Below are 25,302 nucleotides of genomic sequence, written 5' to 3'. Positions count from 1 at the left end.
CCTAATCCTCACGCTAACACTAAACCTCACATTAAACCTAACCCTAACCCTCAAACTAACCCTAACTCTAACATTCACCCTAACCCTCACCCTCACAATACCCCTAACCTTAACCCTAATCCTAACATTGACCCTCACACTCACCCTCAGGCTAACCCTAACCATAAGCCTAACCCTCACCCTCACTCTAACACTAACCCTCACACTCACCCTAAACCGCACCCTACCCTACCCCTACCCCTCTCCCTAGCCTTCACCCTAACCCAAACCCTAACTCTAACACCAACCCTAACCCTACCCCTAACCCTCACCCTCACACTAACCCTAAAGCTAAAGTTAACCCTCACCCGAACCCTAATCCTCACCCACACCTTAAACCTCAAACTCACCTGAACACTCACCCTCACCCGAAATCTCATCCTCACCCTAATCCTCAACCTAAACATCACCCAAAAACTAACCATCACCCTAACCCTAACCCTAATCCTAACCCTCACCCTAACCCTCACCCTAACCGTTATCCTCACCCTACCCCTAACCCTAACACTAACCATAACCTTCACACTAGCCGTAAATCTTACACTAACCCTAACCCTAAATATAACCTTCACTCTCACCCTAACCTTCACCCTCACCCTAAATATTACCCTAACTCTAAACCTCACCCTAACCCTATAGGTGAACCTAACCATCACCCTCCCCTAACCCTCACACTAACCCTAATCCTCACACTAACCCTAACCCTCACCATCACTTTCACTCTCACCGTCAGCCTAACAATAACACTAAACCTAATCCTATCCCTAACCTTAAACCTCACCCTAAACCTAACCCTATCCATCACCCTCAACCTCACCATCACCCCCACTCTCAACCTAACCCTCACCCTAACACCCTCACACTAACCCACAACCTCACCTTAAAAATCACCCTAACACTAACCCTCACCCTAACCCTAACCCTAAACATCACCCTCAACCTCAACCTCACCCCCACCCTCAACCTAACCCTCACCCTCACACTCACCCACACACTAACCCACAAACTCACCTTAAACATCACCATAACACTAACCCTCACCCAAACCCTAACCCTAAGCCTCATCCTCACACTAACCCTAACCCTAACCCTAATCTTCACCCTAACCCTATCCCGACACCTCAACCTAACTCTCACCCGAATCATCACACTAACCCTAACCCTAACCCTAAACCTAACACTCACCCTCACCCTAACCCTCACCATCACCCTAACACTCACCCTAACCCTAAGTCTCAACCACACCCTAACCTTCACCCTCACCTGAAACCTCACTCTCACTCGAACACTCACCCTCAACCTAAACCTCACCCTCACAATAAACATCAACCTAACCCTAACTGTCTCCCTAACGCTAACCCTAACCCTCACCTTAACCCTAACCCTGAACCTAACCCTAACCCTCACCCTGACCCTCACCCTACGCCTAACCCTAACCCTCACCCTAAACCTACCCTAACACTAAACCTCAACTTAAATCTAACCCTCACCCTAACACTAACCCCCACACTAAACCTAACCCTAACACAAACACTCACTCTCAACCTCATCCTAACTCTAACCCTAATCCTAATGCTAAAGCTAAACCTCCAGATCACACTAATCCTAACGCTGACCCTCACCCTAACCCTAACCCTCACCCTCACCCGAACCCTCACCCGAACCCGAACCCTAACCCGAACCCTCACACTAACACTAAACCTAAACCTCACCCTCACCCTCTCCCTCACCCTAACCCTCTCCCTAAACCTAACCCCCCACCATAACCCTAACCCTAACCCTCAACCTCACCCTAACCCTAACTCTAACCCTAACACTCACCTTAAAACTCACACTAACACTCAAGCAAATCCTAACCCTCTCTCTCACCCTAAACTTCACCCTAATATTTACCCTTACCCTAACCTTAACCCTAACCCTCACACCAAACCTAACCCTCACCCTAATTCTAACCCTAAACCTAACCCTAATCCTAAAACTAACCCTCACACTCACCCTCACCCTAAGCCTAACCCTCACCCTCAACATCACGCTAACACTCACCCTCAAACTAATCATCACACTAACCCTAACCCTCACCCTAAACCTAACCCGAACCCTCATCCAAAACCCTAACCCTCATGCTACCCCTAACCCTAAACCTCATCTTCACCCTAGCCCTCATCCTAACCCTAATCCTAAAAATAACCCTAACCCTAACCCAAAAACTCTCCCTAACCCTAATCAAAACGCTAAAACTCACCCTCTTCCTCACCCTCACGCTAACCTTCACCCTCACCCTAACCCTCACTCTAACCCTAAGCCTCAACCTAACCCTAACCCTCACCCCTAAACCTAACCCTAACCCTCACCCTCAAACTCACCCTCACCCTAACCCTCACCCTCACCATAAACATCACCCAAACCCTAACCCTCACCTTAACCCAAACCTTAACCCTAATCCTAACCGTCACCCTAATCCTCACCCTAACCCCAACGATAAACCTAACACTCACACACAACCTAACCCTTACCCTAACACTTATCCTCACACTAACAATAACTCTAACCCTAACCCTTACCCTCACACTAACCCTAACCCTCACCCTAACCCTAACCCTAATCTAACCCTTTCCCTAACGCTAACCCTAATAGGAATCCTCACCCTCATACTAAACATCAAACTAACCCTAACCCTCACCCTAAACTTAACACTAACCGTCACCCTAACCCTATCCCTCAAACTAACCCTCACCCTCCACTAATCCTCACCCTAACTCTAACCCTAACCCTTACCTAAACGAAGCCTCACCCTCACCCTCACCCTCAAACTAACCCTCACACTCACCCTAGCCCTCACCCTAATCCTAACCCTACCCCTCACCATAACCCTCACCATAACCCTAACCCTCATCCTAAACCTAACCCTAACCCTCACCCTCACCCCAAAACTCATCGTCACCCTAACACTCAACCTAACCCAAACCCTCACCCACACGCGAACCCTCATATTCACCCGAAGCCTAAAACTTACCCTAACCCTATACCTCAAACTAAACATCACCCTAACCCTAACCCTCACCCAAACCCTCACACTCACCCTAACACTCACCCTCACCCTAACCTTCACGCTCACAATAAACATCACCCTAACCCTACCCCTGAGCCAAATCCTAACCCTCTACCTAAACCTAACCCTCACTCCGACCCTCACCCTAACCCTAAAACTTACCCTAACCCTTACCCTAACCCTTACCCTAACCCTAACCCTGACCCTAAACCTAACCCTAACACTTACCAACACCATAACCCTAAACCTAACCCTAACCCTAACGCTAACCCTAACCCTAATCCTCACCGTAAACATAACCCTCGCCCACCCCCTAACCATCACCATCACCTGAACCCTCATCCTCACCCTAACACTCACAGGAAAGCTAACCCTAACCCTTATCATAAACTGAACCCTCACCCTCACCCTCACCCTAAGCCTAACCCTAACCCTAACCCTAAACCTCACCCTCAGCCTAAACCTTACCCTCAGCCTAACGCTCACCCTATCGCTAACGCTAAACCTACACCTCACACTAACCCTCAACCTAACACTAACACTAACCCTCACATTAACCCTAATCCTCACACTATACCTCACCCTAATCCTAACCCTAACAGAAAACCTAACCCTCACACTCACCCTCACCCCAACACTCACCCTCACCATAAACGTCACCCTAACCTTAACCCTCATCCTAAACCGAACCCTGACCCTAACCCTAAACCTAACCCTAACCCTCACCCTAACGTCACCCTATCACTATCGCTGACCCTACACCTCATCCTCACCCTAACCCTCACAATAACCCTTATCCTCACACTAACCCTAACCATAACCATAACCCTAACCCTCACACTAAACCTAAGCCTCACCCAAACCCTAACACTACCCTTCAACCTAACCCTCACCCTAAACCTAACCCTAACCCAAATCCTCATCCTATCCTTAACGTTAACCAAACCCTCACCCTATCCCTCACCTTCACCCTAATCCTCACCCTTATCCTTACCCTCACCCGAACCCTAACCCTCACCCTCAACCTAACCCTCAGCCTAACACTTACCCACACGCTAACACTCACCCTAACACGAACCATAACCCTAACTTTCACACTAAACCTCAACCTAACCCTACACTTCACCGTCTCACTAATATTCACCCTAAACTTTACCTTCACCCTAACACTTACCCTAACCCTAAACCTAACCCTCACATTAACCCTAACCCTAATCCTCAGCCTAACCCTTATCCTAAACCTATACCTAAGCCTAACACTCAACCTAAACTTAAACCTAACCCTAACCCTAACACTAACCCTCATCCTAACCCTAAACCTCACCCTCACCGTCCACATCACCCTCAGCCTAAACTTAATTGTAACCCTAATCCTAACACTCACCTTCACCCTCACCCTAACTCTAACCCTAAACCTAACCCTAACAGTCACAATCACCCTCACCCTAACCCTAACCGTATCCTTAACCCTAACCCTTACCCTAACCCTAACACTTACCGTAACCCTCACCCTACCCCTAACACTAACCCAACCCCTCATCCTCACACTAAACCTCAATCTAGTCCTTAAGCTCACCAGAACCCCAACCCTAATCCTAACCCTAATCCTCACCATAACCATAACCCTCATGCACACCCTAACCCTCAACTGAACCCTCACCCTCACCCTCACCCTAACACTCACCCTAACCCTAACCCTCAACCTAACCCTAACCCTCCCCCTCACACTCACCATCAGCCTAAACCTCACCATAAACCCTAACTATAACCCTAACCCTAACACTCAACCCCACCCTCACCCTAACCCTAACCGTAACCCTAATGCTAACCCTTGTCCACACCCTCTTCGTAACCATAACTGTAACCCTAACAATAACCTTAACTCTAACCCTAACCCTAACCCTAAAACTCACCCTAAACCTAATCCTAACCCTAACCCTCAACCTCACCCTCACCCTTGTTCTAAACCTCACCCTCACCTGACCCTAACCCTCACACTAAACCTAAAGCTCACCCTAATCCTAACCTTAACCCTAAACCTTACACTCACTTTCAACCTCTCCCTCAGCCTAACCCTAACCCTAACCCTAATCCTAACCCTAACCCTCCCCCTCCCCCCAAAACTAACCCTAACCCTCACCCTAACCCTCACCCAAAACCTCAACCTCACCTGCACCCTCACCCTAACCCTCACCCTCAACCTCACCATCATCCTCACACTAACCCTCAACCACAGTCCTAAACCTAACTCTCACCCTAAACCTAACCCTAACCGAAACCCTAAACCTAACCCTCAACCTAACCCAGACGCTAACCCTAACCCTCACCCTCACCCTTACCTTCACCATAACCCTTATCCTCACACTAACTCTAACCCTAACCCTATCCCTAACCCTCAACCTAACCCTAAACCTCACCCTAACCCTATCCTGACACCTCACCCTAACTCTCACCCTAACCCAAACCCTAAACCTAACCCTCAACCTAACCCTAACCCTGCACCTAACCCTCACCCTCACCCTAACCCTAACCCTCACCCTCAACCTCCCCTTCCCCCTCAGCCTTACCCTAACCCTAACCCCAATCTTAACCCTAACCCTCTGCACCACCCTCACCCTAACCCTCACCCTCACCCTAACAATAAGCCTAACCCTAACCCTAAACCTAACCCTAAAACTCAACCTAACCCTCATCCTAACCCTAAACATCACCCTCAACCTCACCCTCATTCTAACCCTCACCCTCACCCTGACCCTCATCATTACACTAAACCTAACACTAACCCTAACCCTCACCCTAACCCTAAGTCTCACCCTCAATTTCACCGTCACCATCAGCCTAAACCTAACCATAAACCTAATCCTAACCCTAAAACTAACCATCAACCTAATCCTCACCCTAACACTTATCCTCACACTAATCACAACTCTAACCCTAACCGTTACCCTCACACTAACCTTTACCCTCACCCTAACCCTAAACCTACCCATCACCCTAAACCTCACCCTAATCCTAACCCTAACCCTTTCCCTAACGCTAACCCTAACAGTAACCCTCATCCTCATACTAAACATCATTCTAACGCTAACCCTCACCCTAATCATAACCCTAACCCTCACCCTAACCCTAACCCTCAACCCAGCCCTCACCCTCCCCTAACGCTCATACTAACCCTAACCCTCACCCTAACCCTAACCATAACCCTAATCCTAACCCTAACCCTAAACCTCATCCTAACCCTAACCCTAACCCTCACTCTCAACCTCAACCTCACCCGCACCCTCAACCTAAGCCTCACTCTCACACTCACACTCACACTAACCATCAACCTCACTTTAAAAATCACCCTAACCCTCACCCTCACCCTAAACCTCACCCTAACCCTTTATCCTCACACTAACCCTAACCCTAACCCTAACCCTCACCCTAACCCTACCCCAACACCTCAACCTAACTCTCACCCTAATCCTAAACCTAACCCTAACCCTCACCCTAATCTTACCCCTAAACCTTACCCTCACCCTCCCCTAACCCTCACTGTCACGCTAACACTCACTCTAACGCTAAGTTTCAACCACACCCTAAACTTCAGCATCACCCAAAGCCTCACCCTCACCCGAACACTCACCCTCACCCTAACACTCACCCTCACAATAAACATCAGCCTAACCCTAAGTCTCACACTAAAACTAACTCTAACCCTCACCCTAACCCTAACCCTCAGCCTAACCCTAACCCTCACCCTACCCTTAACTATAACCTTCAACCTAACCCTTACCCTAACCCTAAAGCTCACCCTAAACCTAACCCTCACCATAACACTAACCTTCAGACTAAACCTAACCCTAACACTCACCCTAACCCTCAAACTCACCCTCAATCTAAACCTATCTCTCATCTTAACCCTCACACTAACACTCAGGCTAATCCTAACAGTCACTCTCACTCTAACCCTCACCCTAATATTTACACTCACCCTAACTTTAACCCTGCCCTCACATTAAACCTAACACTCAGCCTTACCCTAAACCTCACCCTCAAACTAAACATCACCCTAACCCTAACCCTCACCCTAAACCTAACCCTAACCCTCACCCAAAACCCTACTCCTCATCCTATCCCTAACCCTAACCCTCATCTTCACCCTAGCCCTCATCCTAAACCTAATCCTAACAATAACCCTAACCCTGAGCCTAAAACTCACCCTAACTTTAATCCTAACGCTAACCCTCACCCTCTTCCTCACCCTCACCCTAAACTTCAACCTCAACCTCACCCTCACCCTAACACACACCCTTACCCTAACAATCAACCTAAACATAACCCTAACTCTCACCCCTAAACCTAACCATAACCCTCACCCTCACCCAAACCCTCAAGCTCCGCCTAACCCTAACAACTAACCCTAATCCTAAACCTAACCCTAAAACTCACCCTCAACCTAACCCTCAACCCCACCCTCAGCCTAACGCTAAACCTTATCCTCACCCTAACCCTTACCCTCATCCTTTCCCTAACCCTAACCCTCACCCTCACCCTAACCATAACCCTAACCATCACCCTAACCCTAACCCTCACCCTCAACCAAACACTAACCCTCAACGTAACCATCACCATCACCCTCACCCTCACCCTCAACCTAACCCTCAACCTCACCCTCACCCTAACTCTCATCCTAACCCTCACACTAACACTCACGCTAATCCTAACACTCACTACAACTCTAAAACTCACCCTAATATTTACCCTCACACTAACCCTCACACTAAACCTAATCCTCACCCTAACTCTAACCCTTAACTTAACCCTAATCCTACACCTAACCCTAACACTCACCCTCACCCTAAGCCTAACATTCACCTTCACCCTCACCCTAACACTCACCCTCAAACTAAACATCACCCTAACCCTTACCGTCACCCTAAACCTAACCCTAACCCTCACCAAAACCCTAATCCTCATCCTATCCCTAACCCTAACCCTCATCTTCACCCTAGACCTCATCCTAACCCTAATCCTAACAATAAACCTAACCCTAACCCTAAAACTCACCCTAACCCAAATCCTAACGCTAGCCCTCACCCTCTTCCTCACCCTCACCCTAAATTTCAACCTCAACCTCACCCTAACACTAACACTCACACTAACCCTATAACTCAACCTAAACCTAACCCTAACCCTCACACCTAAACCTAACCCTAACCCTCACCCTCAACCAAACCCTCAACCTCAGCCTAACCCTAACCCTAACCCTAATCCAAAACCTAACCCTAAAACTCAGCCTCACCCCCACCCTCAGCTTTAACCCTAAACCTTATCCTCACCTTAACCTTCACCCTAACCCTCACCCTCATCCTTTCCCTAACCCTAACCCTCACCCTCACCCTAACCCTAACCTTAACATTAACCCTAACCATCACCCTAACACTAACCCTCACCCTCACACAAACCCTAACACTAATCGTAACCCTCACCCTCACCCTCAAAATAACCCTCAACCTCACCCTCACCCTAACCCTCACCCTCACCCTAAACATCACCCTAACACTAAACCTCACCCTAACCCAAACCCTAACCCTATCCCTAACCCGCACCCTAATATTTATACTCACACTAACCCTAACTCTAAACCTAACCCTTACCCTCACACTAACCCTAAACCTCACCCTAACCCTAAACCTACATCTCACCCTAACCCTCACCCTAACTCTAACCATAACTCTTTCCCTAACGCTAACCCTAACATTAACTCTCATCCACATACTAAACATCATCCTAACTCTAACCCTAACCCAAACCCTAACCCTAACCCTAACCCTAACATCACCCTAACCCTACAACTCAACCTAAACCTCACCCTCCCCTAATCTTCACCATAACTCTAACCCTAACCCTTACCTAAATGAAACCCTCACCCTCAACTTCACCCTCAACCTAACCCTCACCATAACCCTTACCGTACCCTAAACATAACAGTAACCCTCAACCTGAACCTAAACCTCAACCTAAACCTAAATCTACCCCTCACCCTAACCCTCACCCTAAAACTAACACTCACCCTAAAACTAACCCTAACACTGAACGTCACCCTAACCCTCACCGTCAACCTAACAATCAACGTAACCCAAACGCTCACCCACACCCTAACACTCAGACTCACCCAAAACCTAAATATTACCTTAACAATAAACCTCACCCTAAACATCACCCTAACCCTAACCCTCACCGCACCTGAACCCTCACAATTAACATAACCCTAAACCTACCCCTCAGCCTAACCCTAACCCTCTACCTAACACTAAGCCTCACCCTGACCCTCACCCTAACTCTTAACGTAACCCTAACCCTAACCCTCACACTAACCCTAACCCTAACCCTCACCCTCATCCTCACAATACCCCTAACCCTACTCCTAACACTGACCCTCACCCTCACACTCACCCTCACCCTAACCCTAACCTTCACCCTAACCCTCATCCTAAACCTAACTCTAACCCTAACCCTCAACTTCACCGTAAACCTCACCCTAACCCTTTCCCTCACCATAACCCTAACCGTAACCCTAATCCTCACACTAACCCTAACCCTCGCCCACACCCTAACCCTCAAGATCAGACGAATCCTCATCCTCACCCGAACACTCACACTAACTCTAACCCTAACCCTTATCCTAAACATAACCCTCATCCTCAGACTCACCCTAAGCCTAACCCTAACCCTAACCCTAAACCTAACCCTCATCCTCATCCTAACCCTCACCCTAACCCTATCCCTAACCCTAACCCTAACGCTAACTCTGACCTGAACACTCACGGTCACCCTAAACATCACACTAAACATCACCCTATCCCTAACCCTCACACTAAACCTTACCCTAATCCTAACCCTCGCCCTAACCCTAACCCTCACCGAAACACTAACTCTCATATTAACTCTAACCCTAAGCCTCACCATCACCCTCACCCTCACCCTAACCCTAACCCTCATCCTAACACTAAGCTTCACCCTCACCCTCACCCTCAACCTCAACCTAACCCTAACCCTAACCCTAACCCACACCCTCAACCTAATCTTCACCCTAAACCTAGCCCTAACCCATATCTAAGCAAAAACTTCACCCTCACCCTTACACTCACCCTAAATTTCACCCTGACCCTAGCACTCACCCTAACACTAACCCTCACCCTAATCTTAATCCTAACCCTCACCCTAACCCTAACCATAAACCTAACCCCAACACTCATCCTAACCCTAACCATAAACCTAATTCTAACCCTAAACCTCACACTCACCCTAACCGACACCCTAACACTAATCGTCACCCTAACCCTAAATCTAACCCTCACACTAAACCTAACCCTCAACCTTAACCTAAACCTACCCTCAGCCTAACCCTCACCCTAAACCTAAACCTAATCCAAATCCTCACCCTATCCTTAACCTTAACAAAAACCCTCACCCTATCCCTCACTGTCACCCTAACCCTCACACCTACCCTTCACCTCACCGGAACCCTAACACTCACCCTCACCCTAACACTTACCCACAACCTAACACTCACCCTAAACCTAACCATAAACCTAAACTTCACCCTAAACCTCATTCTAACTCTAAGCCTCACCCTCACCCTAACCCTCACCCTAACCCTAACCCTAACCCTAACCCTAACCTTTACCCTAACCCTAACCCTAACCCTCACACTAACCCTAACTCTAACCCTCAGCCTACCCCTTATCATAAACTTAAACCTAACCCTAAACCTCACTCTAACCCTAACCCTAATCCTAACCCTAAGTCTCACAATAAAACTAAACCCTAAACCTCGGTCTAAACCTCATCCTATCCCTAACCAGAACCCTAACCCTAACCCTAACCCTAACCCTCATCCTAACACTAACCATCACGCTCACCTTCCCCATCACCCTCAGCATAACCCTAATCTTAACACTAATCCTAAACCATACCCTCACCCTCACACTAACTCTAAACCTAAACCTAACGCTAACACTCACCCTCACCCTCACCCTAACCCTAAACGTATCCCTAAACCTCACCCTGATTGTAACCCTCATGCGATACCTCACCCTCACCTTCACCCTAACCCTAACCCTAACCCTCACCCTAACCCTCATCCTCACACTAAATCTCACCCTAATCCTTACCCTCCCCATAACCCTAAACCTAACCCAAACCCTAATCCTAACACTAACCATAACTCTCACCCACACCCTAAATCTCTCTGTCACCCTAACTCTCAACCTCATCCTAACATTCACCTTAACCCTAACCCTAACCCTAACCCTAATCCTAAACATAACCCTCACACTCAAACTTACCCTAACTCTAACACTAGCCCTAACCCTCACCCTCACCCTCACCTTCACTCTAAACCTCACACTCACCCTTAAACTCACCCAAACCCTAACCCTACCCCTCTCCCTAACCCTACCCCTCTCCCTAACCCTCAACCTAACCCTAACACTTCCCCTAACCCTCACCCTCACACTAACCCTAAACCTAATGCGAACCCTCACCATAACCCTAATCCTCACCCAGACCCTAACCCTCACCCTCATCCGAACCCTCACACTCACCTGAAAACTCATACTCACCATAACCCTCACCCTCACCCTAAATATCACCCAAACGCTAACCCTCACCCAAAACCTAACCATAACCTTAAACCTCACCCTCACCCAATCCCTCACCCTAACCCTAACCCTATGCCTAACCCTCAACCTAACCCTAACACTTCCCCTAAGCCTCACCCTCATACTCACCCTAAACCTAACGCTAACCCTCACACTAACCCAAATCCTCACCCACACCCTAACACTCACCCTCACTCGAACACTAACCCTCACCCGTACCCTAATGTTCACCCTAACCCTAACCCTTATGTAAACATAATCCTCACCCTCAACCTCACACTATCCCTAAGCCTCACCCTAAACCTAACGCTCAACCTCACGCTCACCCTAATCCGAACCCTAACACTAACCATAACCTTCAATCTCACTGTAACCCTTAACCTAACCCTTACCCTCATCCTCACCCTAACCCTCACCCTAACCCTCACCCCAACCCTAACCCTAACCCTCACACTAAGCCTAACACTCACCCTAACCCTAATCCTCACCCTCACCATCACTCTAACCTTTACCCTAAGACTTGCACTTATCCTAACCCTAACCCTAAACCTAACCCTAAACCAAACCCTCACACTAAGCCTAACCCTCACCCTAACCCCAACTCTACTCCAGAGCCTAAACCTCACCCTAACCCTAACCCTAATCCTGACCCTATCCCTAACCTTAACTCTAACCCTCACACTAAACCTAACACTCACCCTAACCCTAACCCTACCCTCAGCCTAACCCTCAACCTAACACTAACCCTAAACCTAATCTTCACCCTATCCATAACCCTAACCCTAAGACTCGCACTCACCCTAGCCCTCACCTTAACAAAACTCTATCCCTATCCCTAACCCTGAATCTCACACTCAACTTAACCCTCACCCTAACCCTTTCCTAATCCTAACCCTAACCCTTACCCTAACCCTAAAACTCACACTACACTAACCCTCACACTAACCCTCACCCTAATCCACAGCCTAACCCTCATCCTAATCCTAACCCTAAACCTAACCCTCACCCTCAACCTAAACCTAACCCTCACCCTCACCCTAACCCTAACCCTCACCCTCACCTTCACACTCACCCTTAGCGTAACCCGAAACCTAACCCTAATCCTAAACCTAACCCTCACCCAAACCCTCACCCTAACTCTAACATTAACCCTAACCCTAAACTTAACACTCCCCCTGACCCTCACCCGAAACCTCATCCTCACCCTAACGCTCACACTCATCCTAACCCTAACCCTAACCCTAACCCTCACCCTAACCCTAACCCTCACCCTCACCCTCACCATCACACTCACCCTAACCTTCACCCTCATCCTCACCCTAACCCTAAACATAAAGTAACCCTCACACTAACCCTAACCCTAAACTTCCACCTCACTCGAAACTTCACCCTCACCAAAAACATCACCCTAACCCTCACCCTCAGCCTAATACTCATTCTAACCTAACCCTAACCCTTACTTAAACTAAACCCTCATCCTCACCCTAAACCTCACCCTCACCCTAGACCTTACCCTAACACTAACCCTAATCGTAACTCTCACCCTCACCCTAATCCTAACCCTAACCCTCACCCTAACCCTAAGCTTCACCCTCACCCTCAACCTAATCCTAACCTTAACACTAATCCTAATCCTCACCCTCACCCTACCCCTCACTCTAACCCTAACCCTAACACTAACCGTCACCCTAATCCTAACCCTCATCCTAAACCTAAACTTCACCATCACCCTCACCCTAAAGCTAACCCTAACACTAACCTAAATCCTCACCCTCACCCTAACCCTCACCTACTTTATCCTCACCGTATCCCTAATCGTAACCCTAATGCTAACTCTCACACGAACCCTAACCTTCACCCTAAACCTAACCCTAACCGAAACCCTCAGCCTTGCCTCACTCTAACCCTAACCGTTACCCTCACCGTAACCCTAACCATAAACCTAACCCTCACACTAACCCAAACACTCACCCAACCCCTAACCCACATCCTCACACAAACCTTCACCCTAACAATAACCCTACTCCACAGCCTAAACCTCACCCTAACCCTAACCCTAATCCTTACCATTTCCCTAACCCTAACACTAACCCTCACACTAAAACTCAGCCTAAACCTCAACCTAACCCTCACCCTCACCCTAAACTTCAGCAATCCCTTACCGTCACCATAACCCTATAACTCACTCTCACCCTAACCCTCACCCTAACCCTTACACTCACCCTAACCCTCACCCTACCCCAAACCCTAACACTAACCCTAAACTTCAACATAACCCCCACCCTAACCTTATCCTTAACACTCATGCTAACCCTCACACAAACCCTAACCTTAACCTGAACACTCTCCCTGAAACTAAACCTCACCTTAACCCTAACGCTAACCCTAACCCTAACCCTCACCCTAACCCTAACCCTAACCTTAACCCTCACCCTAACTCTAACCCTCACCCTCACCCTAACTCTAACCCAAATCCTCAGCCTAACCCTCACCCTAATGCTCACTCTCACCCTAAACATCACCTTAACCCGAACCCTCCGACTAACCCTAACCCTAACCCTCTCCCTAACCCTCAACCTTACACTTATCCTCACCCTACACCTAACCCTATCCCTTACCTAAACGAAACCCTTACCCTCACCCTTATTCTCACCCTAACCTTCACCCTAACACTAATCCTCACCCTATCCCTAACCTAAACCAGAATCCTCACCCTAACCCTCACCCTCAACCAAACCATAATGCTAACCGAAACCCTCAACCTCACCCTAACCTTCACCCAGCCCTTACCTTCAACATAATCGTATCCCTCACCCTAACCCTAACCTTCACTCTAACTCTCATGCTCACCCTAATAGTAACCCTAATTCTAACCCTCACCCTAACCCTAAACCTCATCCTAACCCACACCCTAAGCCTAACCGTCAACCACACCATAATCCTAAACCTCAACTTAACGCTAACCCTCCCCCTCAAACTAAACATCACCCTAACCCGAACAATCACTCTAACCCTAACCCTCACCCTCAGGGTAACCCTAACCCTCACCCTCACTCTAAGACTAAACCTAACCCCAACCCTAATCCGAATCTTAACCCTCACCCTCAGCCTCAACCTAAACCTAAACCTAACCCGAACCCTCATCCTCACCGTCACCCTCAGCCTCACCCTAACCCTAACCATAACCCTCCTCCTAATCCTAAAACTTACCTTAATCCTAATCCTAACCCTCACCCTAACCCTCACCCTAACACTTATCCTAACCCTAACCTTAATCTTAACCCTAACCCTCACACTAACCCTAACCGTCACCATAACCTTAACATTACCACTCACCCTACCCCTCACCCTAACCCTAACCCTAACACTAACCCTCAACCTATACCAAACCTTAACACTTACCCTCAACCTAACCCTCACCCACACCCTAACCCTCAAAAACACCCGAAAGCTAACCCTCACCCTAACACTCACCCTCACCCTAAACGTCATCCTAAACCTAACCCTCACCCTAACTCTAACACTAACCTCCACTTTAACCCTAAGCCTCACATTAACACTCACCCTCAACCTAATCTACATCCTAACAAAAACCCTCAACCTTCCTTAACCGAAAAACTCACCCTCAATCTCACCCTAATCCTAACCCTCACACTAGCACTGACCCTAAACCTAATCCTAACCCTCACCCTCACCCTCACCCTCACCCTAAGCCTAACCCTATACCTAACCCAAATCCTAAACCTAAACCTCACCCTCACCCTCACCCTAACCCTAACCATAACCCTAATTCTAACCCTCACCCTCACCTTCACCCTAACCCTAATCCTAACCCTAACAATTACCCTAAACCTAACCCTAACACTAATCCTAATCCTAATCCTAACCCACACCCTAATCCTAATCCTAACCCTAAAACTCACCATAATCCTAATCCTAATCCTAACACTCACCCTTAACTTCACCCTCACCCTAACCGTCACCCTCCCCCTCCTCCTCCCCCTAAACCTCACACTAACCCTAAGCCTCAACATAACCCTGACCCTAACGCTGACCCTAACCCTAACATTCACCATCACCCTCAACCTCACCCTAAACCTAAAGTTCACTCTAATTCTAAACCTAACCCTAACCCTCACCCTCACCCTAACCATCACCCAAACCTTTATCCTCACAATTACCCTAACCCTAATCCTAAACCTAACCCTCACACTAACCCCAACCCTCATCCTCACACTCACCATCACCCTCACACTCAGTAAACCTAACTCTTACCCACACCCTATAAGCCCCACGCTCCCCCGACCACTCACCCTCATGTGAACCCTCACCCTATCCCTAACCCTCACTCTAACCCTAACCCTAAGCCTAACCCTAACCCTTATTTAACTGAAACCCTCACCATCACCCTCACACTCACTCTAACTCGCACCCTCACCATAGCCCTCACCCTAAACCTAAACCTCACCCTCATCCTCACCATAACAGTAACCCTAACACTAACTCTCACCCTCACCTTAACCCTCACCATAAACATAAACCTAACCTTCAACCTCACCCTCACCCTAACCCTATCACTAATCATAACACTCACCCTAACCCTAAACCTTACCCCAAACCTAACCCACACCTTAAAACTAACGGTAAACCTAACCCTCTCCCTCACGTTCACCCTCACTTTAACCCTCACCATAACCCTTATCCTCACACTAACCCAAACCCTAACACTAATCCTAACCCTCACAGTAACCCTAAACCTCAGCCTAACAGTAATCTTAACCTCACCCTAACTCTCAACCTAATTCTTACCTTCACACTAATGCTAACGCTAACCCTAAACCTCCCCTCAAACTAACCATCACCATCGCTGTAAACCTCACCCTAAGCCTAACCCTCACCCACAAGCTAACCCTAATCGTCATCCTCACTCTGAACATCACCCTAACCATAACCCTCACTCTAAACCTATGCCTAATCCTCATCCGAAACCTAACACTCACCCTCACCCTAACCCTAAGCCTAACCCTAACAATACCCTAATCCTAAACCTATCCCTCACCCTCACTCTCAACCTAAGCCTAACGTTAACCCTAACCCTAATCTTAACACTAACCCTCACCCTAACCCTGAAGCTAACCATAAAACTCAACCTCACCCTCATCCTAACCCTTATCCTAAACCCAAACCAAACCCTAATGCACACCCTCACCCTAAACCTCACCCAAACCCTTATCCTCACACTAAGTCTAATCCTAACCCTCACACTTACCCTCAACCTAATATTAACCCTAAATTTAAACCTCACTCTAACGCTAATTTTTACCATAACCCTAACCCTCACACTAACCCGCACCCTAACCCTTACCCTAACAGTAACCCTAACCCTAACCCTCAACCTCAGCCTCACCCTACCCCTCACCCTAACTCTAAACCGCACCCTAACCCTAAACTTAACCCTCAGCCTAAACCTAACCCTCACCCTCACCCTAATCTGCACCCTAAGCCTAAGACTTACCTGACGGAAACCCTCACCCTCACCCTCAACATCACCCTAACCCTAACCCTCACCCAAACCCTGACCTCACCCTAACCCTAACCCTAATCCTAACCCTAACAGTAAACCTAACCCTCACAATAACCCTAACACTACCCTTCAGCCTAAACCTCACCCTAAACCTAACCATAAGCCTAATCCTCAACCTATCCCTAACCCTAAGCCGAAACCTCACCCTAACCTTACCCTCACCATAACCCTAATGCTAAACCTAACCCTCACCTTAACCCTAAACCTCACCCTCACCCTAACCCTCAATCTAAGCCTTACCCTTACCCTAACCCTAACCCTAACCCTCACCCTAATCCTAACCCCAACCCTAACCCTAAACTTCAACCTCACCCTAAACCTCACCCTAACCCTTACCCTCACCCTAACGCTAACCCTAACACAAACCCTCACCCTAACCCTCTCCATCACCCTAACACTCACCCTAAGCCTAAACCTCATCGACACACTAATTCTAACCCTCATGCGAACCCTCACTGTCAACCTAATCCTCACCCTCACCCTAAACATCACCATAACCCTCTTCCTCACCCTCACCCTAACCCTCACCCTAATCCTCAACCTCATCCTAATCCTCACCCTAACACTAACCCTAACCCTTACATAACCGAAACCCTCTTCCTCAACCTCACCCTAACCCTCACCCTCACAGTAGCCCTGACCATAACCCTAACCCTAACAGTAACTCTCACCCTCACCCTCACCCTCCAACTCAGCCTAAACCTAATCCTTAACCTAACCCTAATCCTCTCCCTCACCCTCACTCTCACCCTCACCATAACTCTAACCCTAACCCTAACTCCCATCCTCACCCTCAACATACCCCTAACCCTATCCCTAACCCTCACCCTAAGCCTAACCCTCACCCAAACCCTAACCCTAACACTCACCCTCACCCTAACCCTAAACCTAAACCTAACCCTCAACCTAACCCTTATTCTAAACCTAACACTAACCCTAACCCTCACCCTCACCCTAAAGCTCACCCTAACCCTTAACTTCACCATATCCCTAACTCTAACCCTAACCTAACCCTCACACTAACCCAAACCATAACCCTAACCCTAACGCTAACCCTCACCATAACTCTAAACCTATCCCTAAACCTAACCCTCACCCTAACCATTATCCTCACACTAACCCAAACCCTAACACTAACTTAACCCTCACAGTAACCCTAACCCTCACCCTAACCCTAACCCTAACCCTAAACATCCCCTCACCCTAACCCTCACCATCGCCCTAACCCTCACCATAAGCCTAACCCTCAGCCACAACCTAATCCTAATGCTCAACCTCACCCTGAACATCACCCTAAACCTAACCTTCACCCTAAACCTAAGCCTAATCCTCACCCTAAACCTAACCCTCGCCCTCACCCTCACACTAATCCTAACCCTAACCCTAAACCTAATCCTAAACCTATCCCTCACCCTCACTCTCACCCTAAGCCTAACATTACCCCTAACTCTAATCCTATACCTAACCCTCACCGTCACACTCACCATAAGCCTAACCCTAACCCTAACCCTAAACCTAAACCTAACAATAACCTGCACCCTCACCCTCACGCTAACCCTAACCCTAACAATAACCCTCACCCTAAACCTCACCGTAACCCTAACCCTAACCCTCACCGTAAACCTACCGCTAACCCTAAACCTCACACTCACCCTAACCCTCACCCTAACACTTATTCTCATACTAACCCTAACCCTAACCCTCACCCTCACCCTCACCCTAACCCTAACACTAAACTTACCCCTCACCCTAAACCACACCCTAAACCTAACCCTTTCCGACACCCTAAATGTCACCCTAACCTGAACCCAAACCCTCACCCTAGCCCTCTCCATCACCCTAAACCTCACCCTAACCCTAACCCTCACCCTAACTCTAACCCTAACACTCCCTAAGCCTAACCCTCACATTAACCCTCACCCTCAACCTAATCCTCACCTTAACAATAACCCTAACCCTTACGTAAGCTAAACCCTCACCCTCACCCTCACCTCAAATCTAAACCGCAACCTCAAACTAGCCCTCACCCTAACCCTAAACCTAACCCTCACACTCACCCTCACCCTCAGCTTTACCATAAACCTAAATCTAATCCTAACACTAACCTTCACCCTCACCCTCACCCTTACCCTAAACCTAACCCTAAAGCTAACCCTCACCCTCACCCTAACACTCACCCTAACCCTAACACTATCCCTAACCCTCACCCTCACCCTCACCCTCACCCTAACCCTAAACCTAAGCCTAACCGTCAAACTAAACCTAACCCTCAAACTCACATTCACTGTCAGCCTAAACCTCACCGTAAACCTAACCCTAACCCACACCCTAACCCTCATACTCACCATAACCCTCCCAGTCACCCTAGCTGTCACCCTAAATCTAAACCTCACCCTAACCCTAACCCTAACCGTTACTCTCACCTAAACTTCACCCTAACCCTAACCATAACCGTAACCCTAACCCTCACACTAATCCTCACCCTCACCATAACCCTAAAGCTAACCCTAAAAGTAACCCTCACCATAACCCTCAACCTAACCCTTACCCTCAACATGAAACTAAGCCTAACCCTAACCCTAACACTCACTCTAACCCTTACCCTAACCCTAACCCTCACCCTAACTCTAACCCCAACTCTCATCCTCACCTTAATCCTCACACTAACCCTCACCCTCAACCTCAATGTCACCCTAAACCTTACCCTCACCCTAGTCATCACCCTAAAACTAACACTAACCCTAATCATAATTTTCAATCTCACCCTCACCTGACCCTAAACCTAACCATAATCCTAACCCTAAACCTCACCCTTACCCTCACCATAACTGTAATCCTAAACCTAACCCTCACACTAAACCTAACCCCCATTCTTATGCTAACCCTAAACCTAACCCTAACAACAACTCTAAACCTAACCCTAACCCTAATCCTAAAACTAACCCTCACCGTAACCCTAAACCTAACCCTAAAACTCACCCTAATCCTAGTCCTAACCCTAATCCTCACTCTCTCCGTCATCCTCACCCTCAACCTGACACTCAACCTCACCCTAACCCTAACACTCACACTAACCCTAACCCTCACCCTAACCCTCACCCTCACCCTCACCCTCACCCTCATCCTAAACCTTACCCTAAACCCAATCCTAACCCTAAACCACACCCTCACCCTAAACCTCACCCGAACCCTTATCCTCACACTAAGTCTAATCCTAACCCTCACCGTCACCCTCAACCTAAACCTAACCCTAAACTTAACCATCAATCTAACCCTAATTCTTACCCTAACCCTAACCCTCACACTAACCCTCACCCTAACCCTGATCCTAACAATAACCCTAACCCTAACACTCAACCTCAGCCTCACCCTCACCCTACCCCTCACCCTAACCATAAACCTCACCCTAACCCTAAACTTAACCCTCAGCCTAAACCTAACCCTCACCCTCACCCTAATCTGCACCCTAACCCTAAAACTTACCTAACCGAAACCCTCACCCTCACCCTCAACAGCACCCTAACCCTAACCCTCACCCTAACCCTGACCTCACCATAACCCTAACCCTAATCCTAAACCTAACAGTAAACCTAACCCTCACACTAACCTTAAAACTACCCTTCAGCTTAAACTTAACCATAACCCTAATCCTCACCCTATCCTTAACCCTAAGCCGAAACCTCACCCTAACCTTACCCTCACCCTAACCCTAATGCTAAACCTAACCCTCACCTTAAACCTAAACCTCACCCTCATCCTAACCCTCAATCTAAGCCTTACCCTTACCCTAACCCTAACCCTAACCCTGACCATAATCTTAACCGTAACTCTAACCCTAAACTTCACCCTCACCCTAACCCTCACACTAACTCGTACCCTCACCCTAACGCTAACCCTAACATTAACCCTCACCCTAAAACTCACCATCACCCTAACCCTCACCCTAAGCCTAAACCTCACCCACACTCTAACCCTAACCCTCACGTGAACCCTCACCGTCACCCTAATCCTCACCCTCACCCTAAACATCACCCTATCCCTAAGCCTCACCCTAACCCTCACCCTAGCTCTCAACCTCACACTAATCCTCACCCTAACACTAACCCTAACCCTTACCTAACCGAAACCCTCTTCCTCACCCTCACCCTAACCCTCACCCTCACCCTAGCCCTGACCATAACCCTAACCCTAACCCTAACCCTCACCCTCACCCTAAAATTCACCCTCACCCTCAGCCTAAACCTAACCCTTAACCTAACCCCAACCCTCACCCTCACCCTCACTCTCACCCTCATCGTAACTCTAACCCTAACATTACCTCTCACCCTCACCATAACCCTATCCCTAACCCTCACCGTAACCCTATCACTCACCCAAACCCTAACCCTAAACCTCACCCTCACCCTAACCCTAACCCTAATCCTAACCCTCACCCTAACCCTTACCCTAAACCTAACACTAACCCTAACCCTCACCCTCACCCGAAAGCTCAACTTAACACTTACCTTCACCATATCCGTAACCCTAAACCTAACTCTAAACCAAACCATAACCCTAAACCTAACCCTCACCCAAACGCTCACCCTAACCCTCACCCTCACCCTAACCCTCAACATCACCCTAATCCTCACCCTAATACTAACACTCAGCCATACCCTAAACCTCAACCTCACCTGAACCCTCACCCTCACCCTAACCCTCACCCTTACCCTAACCATAACCACTATCCTAAAGCTAACCCTCACCCTCATCTTCACTGTAACACTAACGCTAATACTAACCCTCAACCTCACCCTAACCCTCACCCTCACCCTAAACCTAACCCTCAGCTACACCCTAACTCTCACCCTTAGCTCAACCCTCACGCTCAACCAAAACCTCACCGTTACCCTCACTCTAACCCTAATCCTAAACCTAACCCTGACCCTCATCCTCGCCCTAATACTAAAACTAACACTAACCCTCACTCTCACCCTAAACCTCAACCTAAACCTAAACCTAACCCTTACCATCACCCTCACCATAACCCTTATCCTCACACTAACCCAAACCCTACAACTAACCCTAACCCTCACACTAACCCTAACCCTCAGCCTAACCCTAAACCTAACCTCACCCTAACCCTCACCATAACCCTTAACCTCACCCTAACGCTAACCCTAACCTTAAACCTTCCCTCACCCTAACACTCACCATCTCCCTAACATTCACCCTAAGCCTAACCCTCACCCACAATCTAACCCAAAACTCACCCTCACCCTGAACATCACCCTCACCCTAACCCTCATCCTAAACCTAAGCCTAACCTCACTCTAAACCTAACCCTCACCCTCACCCTCAGCCAACCATAAACCTAATCCTAAACCTAACCCTCACCCTCACTCTCACCCTAAGCCTAACCCTACACCTTAACCGAATCCTAAACCTAAGCCTCACCCTCACACTCACCCTAAGCCTAACCCTAACCATAACCCTAAACCTAAACCTAACCCTCAACCTCACCATCAACCTAAACCCAACCCTAACCCTAACCTTCACCCTCACCCTCACCCTAACCCTAATCCTAACAATAACCCTCACCCTAACCCTCACCCTAACCCTTATTCTCATACTTACCCTAAACCGAACCCGAACCCTCACCCTCAACCTAACTCTAACCCTAACCCTACCCCTCACCCTAAACCTCACACGAACCCTAACCCTATCCCACACCCTAAACCTCACCCTAACCTAAACCCTAAATCTCACCCTAGCCCTCAGCCTCACCCTAAACATCACCCTAAACCTAAACCTCACCATAATGCTAACCCTAACCCTAACCCTAACCCTAACCCTAACCCTAAACCTAACCCTAACCCTAACCCTAAACCTCAACCTAACCATAACCCTAACCCTAATCCTCACCCTCACCCTAACCCTCACCCTAAACCTCACCCTAACTGTAACCCTAACCCTCACCCTAAACCTCACCCTCACCCTAACCCTAAAGCTAACACTAAACGTCACCCTGACCCTAACCCTCAACCTAACCCTAAACCTCAACATGACCCTAACACTAAACCTAACCTTAACCCTCACTCTAACCCTTACCCTAACACTAAACCTCACCCTAACTCTAACCTCAACTCTCACCCTAGCCCTAACCCTCACATTAAACATCAACCTCCTCCTCAATATCACCCTAAACTTTACCCTCACACTAGTGATCACCCTAAACCTAACCCTAACCCTAATTTTCAACCTCACCCTCACCTGACCCTAACCCTAACCCTAATCCTAGCCCTAAACCTCACCCTCACCCTCACCCTAATGGTAACCCTAACCCTAACCTTCACGGTAAACCTAACCCTCAATCTTATGCTAACCCTAACCCTAACCCTAACCCCAACAATAACCCTAAACCTAAACCTAACCCTAATCCTAACACTAACCCTCACCCTAACCCAAAACCTAACCCTAACTAACCATAATCCTAACCCTAACCCTCACTCTCACCGTCACCCTCAACGTAATCCTGACCCTCAACCTCACTATATCCCTACCCTCACACTAACCCTAACCCTCAACCTAACCCTAAACTTAACCCTCAATCTAACCCTAAATCTTACCCTAACCCTAACCCTCACACTAACCCTCACCCTAACCCTTATCCTAACACTAACCCTAACACTAACCCTCAACCTCACACTCACCCTACCCCTCACTCTAACCCTAAACCTCACCCTAACCCTAAACATAACCCTCAGCCAAAACCTAACCCTCACCCTCACCCTAATCTGCACCCTCAGCCTAACACTTACTTAACCGAAACCCTCACCCTCACCCTCAACATCACTCTAACCGAAACCCTCACCGTTACCCTCAACATCACCCTAATGCTAATCTTCACCCTAACCCTGACCTCACCCTAACCCTAACCCTAATCCTAACCCTAACAGTAAACCTAACCCTCACACTAACCCTAACACTACTCCTCAGCGTAAACCTCACCCTAAACCTAACCATAACCCTAATCCTCACCCTATCCCTAAGGCTTAACCTAACCCTCACCTTAACCCTAAACCTCACCCTCAACCTAACCCTCAATCTAAACCTTACCCTTAACCTAATCCTAACCTTAACCCTCACCCTAATCCTAACCCTAACCCTAACCCGAAACTTCACCCTCAACCTAACCTTCACCCTAATCCTTACCCTTACCCTAATGCTAACCCAAACACTAACCCTCACCCTAATCCTCACCATCACCCTAACCCTCACCCTAAGCCTAAACCTCACCCACACCCTAACCCTAAACCTCATGTGAACCCTCACTGTCACCCTAATCTTCACCCTCACCATAAACATCATCTTAACCCTAACCTTCACCCTAACACTAACCTTCACCCTAACCCTCAACCTCACCCTAATCCTCACCCTAACACTAACCCTAACCCTTCCCTAAACGAAAACCTCTTCCTCACCCTCACCCTAACCGTCACCCTCACCCTAGCCCTGACCATTACCCTATCCCTAACCCTAACACTCATCCTCACCCTCACCAGCCTAAACCTAACCCTTAACCTAACCCTAACCCTCACCCTCACCCTAACTCTCACCCTAACCCTAAGCCTAACCCTCACACTAACCCTCACCCTCAAACTCAATATCACCCTAAAACTTACCCTCAACCTAGTCATCACCCTAAACCTAACCCTAACTTTAATCATAATTTTCAACCTCACACTCACCTGACCCTAACCCTAACCCTAATCCTAACACTAAACCTCACCCTCACCCTCACCCTAACCTTAACCCTAACCCTAACCCTCACGCTAAACCTAACCCTCACTCTTACGCTAACCCTAACCCTAACCCTAACCCTAAACCTAACAATAAACCTAAACCTAACGCTCACCCTAATCGTAACACTAACCCTCACCTAACCCTCAACCTCACCCTAATCCTCACCCTAACACTAACCCTAACCCTTACGTAAC

This window comes from Dipodomys merriami, unplaced genomic scaffold (assembly GCF_024711535.1).
Source record: "Dipodomys merriami isolate MVZ:Mamm:240054 unplaced genomic scaffold, mDipMer1.0.p SCAF_23, whole genome shotgun sequence".
In the NCBI taxonomy this organism is placed as follows: domain Eukaryota; kingdom Metazoa; phylum Chordata; class Mammalia; order Rodentia; family Heteromyidae; genus Dipodomys; species Dipodomys merriami.
Note: the sequence above shows the minus strand (reverse complement) of the source record.